Source organism: Amphiprion ocellaris, chromosome 7 (assembly GCF_022539595.1).
Source record: "Amphiprion ocellaris isolate individual 3 ecotype Okinawa chromosome 7, ASM2253959v1, whole genome shotgun sequence".
NCBI classification, from domain to species: Eukaryota; Metazoa; Chordata; class Actinopteri; family Pomacentridae; genus Amphiprion; species Amphiprion ocellaris.
Window position 1 is genome coordinate 18,434,646 of NC_072772.1, and position 8,801 is coordinate 18,443,446.

The window sequence follows — 8,801 nt, forward strand, 5'->3', positions numbered from 1 at the left end:
GTCTGGAAGCCAGTGGCCACCACTTTGAGCACCTCTTGTAATTGTAGAGGCCAAAGATAACTTTTATTAATCTCGTGATGTCTGAATAAATTTGGTATTGAAATATTTATGCAAGTTTTTCTTTTCCTGATGTGTGTAAACATTATTTTGGCTGACTCTGTATAATGGGTTTCTGACAGGTCACCAGGCAACATCTTTTTATAATAATGACAAACATACCTGCATTCTACAGGAGTGATTTTCCTCATGTGCAGGTAAAGATGTGTGAGGAGCTTAGAGATGACAGGAGCAGGAGTCATCCTCACTAATTCAGCTTCCACCTAGAAACAGAAAGACCACAAACAAACACACTGATATACTCTCAAACGTTCAACCTCACAGCCTCAAAATATCTGTTTAGGAAGTGTTGTGTTTCTAAATTCTGCTGAAAGCATTGACAGACATTCTCTTACAAGGTTGTGTAAAAAGCAGCCTGTCCTCTGAGCTACTGAGAAAGTTTCCTGAACAAAGTTTCTACGTGTAAATCAGCTCAACAAAAACTAAAGCCTCAGTCAGAGATAACAGGTATCGCAAATTATAAACAACTTTCTTTGTTAACTCAGACTTTCTGCTTCAACCTCACATAAAAAGGGGAGTTTAACTCGTCAGGTGACTGAAAATGAACGGCTTGTGCAGTTCTAGATCCAAAAGTAGGATGTTTCAACTCATGTTTTACTACAAATACATGCAATAATAAATAAATACAATGGCTGGTTGTTAGTTTATTCACTATTAATGTCACTTTATATACTGGATTGAACTTGAGCAGTGGAAGAGAGAAGGAATTTAATGAAATTATGGAGATTCAGAGAGGTAATGTTACGCAATGTTAAGTTAAGCGCAGTTTAATTCAAACCAGCTGAATGTTAAACTTCAGTGCAGCTGAACGGGTTTCAGTTAACCTTAAAGTAAAATAACTTTTTTAAAAGCTAAAATACACAGCAGAGAAATACAGGTTGAGAAGGTCATTCTAATAATGAGGACAGCTGCAGCAGCAACTAACACAGGTGTTCAGCGGTAAGTTAGCCACCTGTGTTAATTAGCCCGCTAGCTAACTTAGCCTCTTAGCTAGCTAACGCGTCCGGACCAACTGCTCAAACACGACAAAACACAACTCTTCACAAGTCGGTGACTTACGTACAACAAAACAACGCTACTGGTTAGAAGTATTTATCTTCTTACCGTGTTTTACTCCAAAAACAAGATCAACAGCAGCCACAGATGCTACCAGACGTGCCGACCATACACATGTATATAGGAGACTACATACGCTAGCGCGCTGTCTTCTATATTATCTATGGTCTGACCAATCACTGCTCTCTGGCTCCGCCCTCTGAGAATCTTGTTGTCGTTTGGCTCCACACTTGCTGATGACCACTTCCGGTCTCAGAAAATGAAAAAAACTGACCTTTTTTCGTTTGTCTCTTACTGATTTAATTTTTTTGTTATTCTAAATATAAAATGAAAATCAAAGCATTTTTAAAATTTCGTATATCCCTTTTTGATGATGAAAAGGAAAAACGTCTTGTATTTCAATTTTAATGTTTGTATTTTAAAACAAAAGTCAAATAACCACTCGTTTTTTGTTTTTCAATACCCGTTTCAGAACGGAAAATCCAATTACCAGATCCGCACATGGACCCAAAACACTTAAAAAATGTAACTTTTTATTTTCACAACCTCTACAAACTAGGAAATTTTCACTCTACTCTGCACACCAACTCTAGAAAGATATTTCACCATGCTGAATATATCTTCCAACAGCTTGTTCCTCTGTTAACTGCTTTGAGCAGTGCTGCATTTGTTTTAATAATAAAATCTGTTTTATGTTCCTCTCAGCCTTTCTTGTTATCACTTCAGTATTTTATAGAATCTGGTGCAGATGGTTTGTTTTTGGTGAATTCATTAGTAAAACATGCAGAATATATTGTTGAATATTCAGTATTTTTCCTTACAGAGCCACACATCACACGCAATATGCTGTTAATATGTTGAAGCTAAGTTGAAAGTCTGAGAATTTTTTCTGCTTTTACAGTTCAAAAGTTTGTAGCTCTGATAAATAGTGCAATTAAAAAGAAAACATGTCTTTGACAGGTTCTCATCCTACGCTTAGCTGACTGAAAAACCTGGTACATTCAGATTCAGCAAACAGATGTGAGAGTGGCATTACTATTCTTCTCACAAAAATAAAGGACTTTCCCCAAGATCTCTATAATTAATTGAGCAGAGATACTATAAATGTGATTAATAAGGAATTTTGACCAAGATATTAGCTGATGAGACATTTACCCATCATAAAATTGGATTTATAGAGCTCTCTCATTGGATAAACTGTGGAAACTGTAGTATTACTGCTTCTAACTTACTGCAAACACCTTGGGCATTTCTTTAAACTGGTATTTCTAATTGTTTGTCAGCAGATATACGATCAGGTGACAAATTAAAGGGAAAACTTGTACATGGACCCCACAGAGCTGGGATTCAGTGGTGTTGTTATGTTGTGGAGGGCATTTTGTTGGCTTGCTGTAGGTGCACTTGTCCTCTTAGAGGGAGGGATCACTGCAGATCAATACAAAGTTGTTCTTCATGATCACCTCTATCCTGTGAGGAAACATTTTTATCCGTTCGGAGTGCTCTCTACACTTCTATAACTTCATTTAGCTTGTGTTTTTATTCAAGTGATGTACAACTGAGAATCTGAGAGATCTCTAGGATGACAGAGCCCTCATCTACAGGACATGCAGGGATCTCTTTGAAACTTCTGGCCAACGTGTTCATTCTCTCTACCAACACCATCAAAACATCACATGAGAGAATATCTCTCAGAGGAATGATGTTCAACCCTCCAGTAGAGTTCCAGGGACTCGGACAATCAATACTCTCAGTCAGTATGAGAATTGACTTTAAAATTTCTAATTTAAAAAATGCTCTGGTCTTCTTCATGTTGCTTTAAACCAACAACGCTGTCTGATTTATGGACACTATGTAGAATACAGCGTCATGTGTAAGCGCAGTTCTTGGTTGAGGAATGAGTGTTTATTTAATTTATCACATAAAAGGAAGCTTTGTCTTTGACTTCTGAGAAATAGGAGTAAATGTAGTCCTTTTCCCATATCCAATTTTGCACTGACCCAGAGTTCAGTGTCCAACTCTTGGAGGTCATCCTAAAACAAAAGTTGCTGCGCTGCTTTACATGACAGTGCTGTGAAAAAGATTACCAGGCAAACAAACAAGCCCGTGAGGAGGTGAAAGAGTAAAAGTGAGGGGCCCGTACTGAGCAGCGAGGCCGAGGACTCAGTGTGTGGAGACACAAAGAGAAAAGAAAAAGTGGATTGGTGCTGAGGTCAGGACCTGGGTGCCACCAAGAACAGCCATTTCCTGTTGACCTCTGTCCGAACTCTGGCCCCTGACCCCTCTACTGCCCCAGGCCAAATGGGGGTAGGGCGAAGGTGGGGTATTTAGTGTTTTGTGGCGTGCTCGGGGTGGATGTAGGCTGGCAAATGGTGGAATTATGTGACAATGTTTGATTGTAGAGCAGACGAGAGGTGAAAGTTGCAGAAGGGACGTGTGAATCACGAACAAATATGTGGAGGTGAAGTTTCAAGGGTGTGCACTGGTTGATTTACAATATAATTCTTAATTTCAGTGATGAATGAAAAGGAAAGAAGAATGTGAGCTCTGGTCGGAGCCATAAAGCATTTAAAAAGACCTTTCCTCCCTGTGATAATCCAGCCTGTGTGACAGATGACTGCAGCTGCAGCCTGAGGCCTCCGTCTGAGATAAACTGATAGTCGGAGCAGAGGACCCACTGACATGACTTATGGCGGGAAAGAAAAGGAGGAAGATCAGTGTATTTTTCAAGAGAAGGTCTTATGAATGTGAATGGCTGTGATGTTTGTTGTGAATGTTTGAAAACAACAGGAGCCAAAATTGTTTAGATGTGGTATGGATTATTGTAAATGAGGAGAACACAAGCTGTTTTCTTTACTGTTTAAAATGAAAAAAATATAATTTTTTAATTAATACCTTGCATTCAGATTTTATTTATGTATTCATCCAGCACCTGCAGAAGATTTTTGGAACTGTTTATCTACATACACTACTATTCAAAAGTTTGGGGTCACTTAGAAATGTCCTTATTTTTGAAAGAAAAGCAGTTTTTTTTCAATGAAGATAACATTAAATTGATCAGAAATCCAGTCTAGACATTGATAATGTGGTAATTGACTATTCTATCTGGAAACAGCTGATTTATAATGGAATATCTCCATAGGGTTACAGAGGAACATTTCCAGCAACCATCACTCCTGTGTTCTAATGCTACATTGTGTTAGCTAATGGTGTTGAAAGGCTCATTGATGATTAGAAAATCCTTGTGCAGTTATGTTAACACATGAATGAAAGTGTGAGTTTTCATGGAAAACATGAAATTGTCTGGGTGACTACAAACTTTTGAACGGTAGAGTTTTAGGGAAGGTGCACACCCACTCCTGCTGTGTTTTTGATTTAAAAAAAAAAATTCAAATATTTCTGAGTTGTATTTGCACTGCACTGATGCTTAATTCCTACAAGTTCTGTCCACCCAAGAGCCTAGACATAAACTGTATTCCCGTTTTAAACAAGAAACTATACGTTATGTAGTACCACATCATAGTATACACTACAGAGCAATTTAGGAAATACCGTTCATTCATGGTGTAAAATGTGAACCTTCAATCAGACATTAGATACAACTGCTAAACAGACTGCTGGATGTTTGAGTACTTCCATTTTATGTCACTTTGTACTTCCAATGCACTACATTTCTGAGGGAAATATTGTATTTTCTACTCCATCGCATTTATTTGACACTTTAGTTGCTTTGAAGATAAGCATGTTATGCAATGGATAATTCAACAAGCTTTGAAAATAATAAAACACACATTGTTAAAGATTAGACTAGTGGTGTCCAACTTTTAGCCTCCTTACAAAGCCAGTGTGTAGGTGGGTTACATTTTAGATGACTAGTTTTTAACAGATTTCCCCTCTAAACTTCTAAAAAAAAAATGTCCAAAAACAGATTTGTGTATCAGAATTGAGATTTTTCTTCTCTCCTCTCCCAATAATCACGCTTTGAGCCATCAGATTTATCCTCTGTCTCTGTATGTTCAGCTACATATAAAGTAGTTCAGACCTGCAGCAGCTCCAACAGTAACAAGCTGCTGACACACTAAATGCTTCGCTGTTAAAAAAGACAATAACATTAAGGGTAAAAAATGCATAAGATTGCATCCAACATTGCAAAAGTAACTTTGTGCAAAAAATAAAATGTAAAAATGCATCTTGAAAGAGCATTTCCTATTATAACTATTTCAACCTCATCCTCATGTAAATAGTCTTTAATAAATCATCTTCTGTGTATATAATGTTGTCTGTGTTTTGCACTGTGTTTCTAATTTATTGTTGTACTTTATACTTTTTTCTCCTTTGTAGTCGCTGTAACAGTGAACTTTCCCCACTGTGGGATCAATAAAGTTTATCTTATTTCACTGACAGAAGTATAGCATAAATATTGACCAAACCATCAAAAATGAATACTGTTTATGGAGGTTAACCCTCACATTGTGATTTCATTGGAACCTCAGATTCTTCTTTGTCATATAGAACAATTTATCAAAGGACCAAACTAGGAATTTTACTTGACTGTTTTCCATCCATCCATCCATCCATCCATTATCTATACACCGCTTAATCCTCAGTAGGATCACAGGGGGGTGGAGTTTATCCCAGCTGACTCAGAGTGAAGGCAGGGGACACATAGAGACAAACAATCACACCTACAGACAATTTAGAATCACTAATTAACCTCAGCATGTTTTTGGACTGTGGGAGGAAGCTGGAGAACCTGGAGAAAACCCACATATGCACAGGGAGAACATGCAAACTCCATGCAGAAAGATTCACCAAGCCACTGTGGAGCCCTACTTTACTGTTACTGTTATCTACTTTGAATTAAATTGTTCTTTTCTTTAAGATCTTTAATTGTAGTGGAATATTTTTCACCTTGCTTTATCGATCTAAATATTTTGTCCACTACTGTGAAGAAAACAGATTTAAAGTTTCCCAGATGAGAGTGATGAAGTGTGTTTCTTGTTCATGTTCATTAGAGTGTAAGATAATGATTTGTAGTGTGTTTAGGACATATTTATTTACAATCTATCCAAATATTATTACTCTGACATTTATATCCATTTTTATTCTGTTTATTCCACCATGAAATATTTTGATGGAACCAGAGATGAACTACCAGTACACACTGAGGGCCGGCTGATATTAGTAATCAAGGAGACTGAAAACCAAAATTTGGAACCAACATACATTTGCAATGAAAACTAAAAATCAAAATTTGGAATAACACAAACTCTAACACACAACTATGTTGAAATGCCTGTGTTTATTTATATTTTGCATGTGTCTATGTAGAACATAAATATTAAAATAACATAAACATTTATCCTTCCGTGTTGATTTCAAAGCTCAGCAGTGATAAATTCTGCCTTCCACTTTGCAATAAATAAGTGAAATTCAAAGGACATCGCAGCTTTAAAATCTCATCCCATTAATGAGTTCAAAGTCTATGTTTATGTGTGTTTGTCTCTTGTGCTGTTTGTCTGCACCCCTGTGTGACTGGACATGTTGTTGTGTGTCTAATTTTTGTTGTTTCTCCTGCTGTACTTGGGTCTGTTTTGGAAATTGAGGCTACATGCCACATTAATTTTAGTTAAGTCATTTTTGTTGCCTTCTTGTAGTTTTATGATCATGAGAAAAATTTTGCCTGGGTTCTATTTTGTTGCCGAGTTTTCAATATTATACACACTACCAGTCAAAAGTTTAAGAATGCCCCAATTTTTCCAGGTTTATTGAAATTCACGTAGTTCAAGTCCAATGAATAGCTTGAAATGGTAAAAAGGTAAGTGGTGAACTGTTAGAGGTTAAAAAAGGCAAGGTTACCCAAAACTGAAAAATAATGTACATTTCAGAATTATACAAAAAAGGCCTTTTTCAGGGAGCAAGAAATGGGTTAACAACTTAAAGCTGTTCTGCAGCAATGGAGGTTGATCAAGCCTTGAAAGTTGGTGCTACCAAATCCTACAGGTGTCCCAACGTTTCTTGATTACTTCCAACCTCCTCTGTCTGCATAAAAGTAGACCCTCCAGAGCATTATCTGAACAGTATTGTACTGCAGAAAGTAGTGTGTTGCTATTATAATGGTGAGGAAAAGACTATTAATAACAGAAGAGAGACAGACCATCATAACACTTAAAAATGTAGGTCTTTCCTACAGAGAAATTACGAAGAAAGTCAAGGTGTCAGTGAGTATAGTTTTCTTCCCCATTAAAAGGCTCAGAAACTGGAGGAAACTCTGACAGGAAGAAGTCTGGAAGACCCAAAGCCACAACAGAATCAGAAGACAAGTTTCTGAGAGTCAGCAGCTTGGTGATAGGAGGCTCACAGGACAACAGCTTCAATCACAGCTTAATAGTGGTTGTAGTTAGAAGTCTCAGTTTCTACTGTGAAGAGAAGACTTGAAGTTGCAGGTTTGACACGTCGAGTTTCAGCGAGAAAGCCATGGCTAAGATGTCAGAATAAGAAAAAGAGGCTTGCCTGGGCCATGAAACACCACCAATGGACTACTGAAGACTGGAAGAAGTTATTATGGACTGATTAATCAAAATTTGAAATCTGTGGTTCATCACGCAGGATTTTTGTACACCATCCAGTAGGAGAAAGGATGGTTCCTCAATGTGTGACATCAACTGTCAAACATGAAGGAGGAAGTGTGATGGTCTGGGGCTGTTTTTCTGGATCCAGGGTCTGTGACTTGTACAGAGTAAGAGGAACCCTGAACCTAAACGGCTACCACAGCATTCTGCAGCACCATGCAGTACTCTGGTATGTTCCTAGTTGGTCAGGGGTTCATCCTGCAGCAAGATAATGACCCAAAACATAAATCCAAGCTATGACAGATCTACCTTAGGAAAAAAGAACAAGATGGGAAGCTTGAAAACATGGAGTGTCCAGCACAGTCTCCACACTTAAACCCCATGGAGCTGCTTTGGGATGAACTGGACAGAAGAGTGAAAGCAAAGCAACCTACAAGTGCCACACATTTATGGGAACTTCTGCAACAGAGTTGGGAAGAACTTTCTGAAGAATATTTGATTTCCTTTGTGTAAAGAATGCCATAAGTGTGTTCAGCAGTTATATCTGCTAAAGGTGGTACTTTGAGGAGTCAAACTTTAGAATACATTTTGGTTTCTAAATTGATTTTTTTAAAAACTCTGTTTATTTGTTCTATGCTTTCAGAGTACAATAAGACATTAAGACACACAATTTCCAATTTAAAAAAATGGAAAAATTGGGGTGTTCTAAAACTTTTGAACAGTAGCTGGTCTATCTTTTCAGCTAGATAGATTCATGCTACAAATTGACTATTTTCTACTATTTACTTTACACTCTACGCAAAATCTTCAGTTAAGTTTCTGTGCAGCGTGAAGTCTTCATGCACAAATATCTAGTTCTATGACTCTGCTGAGGATATGTATTTTAGCCACTGTTTCACTATAAAAACATGAAACCCAGTAAAAAAAAACACAACAGTGTGAGGAACTGAGGCTACTGACTGTAGTTACGGTTCAGTTCTTTCAGAAGTGTCTTTTTGGTTGAACTGGTTGCAGGTACAATCACACCACACACACAAACAGATGACAAGCGACAAGTCG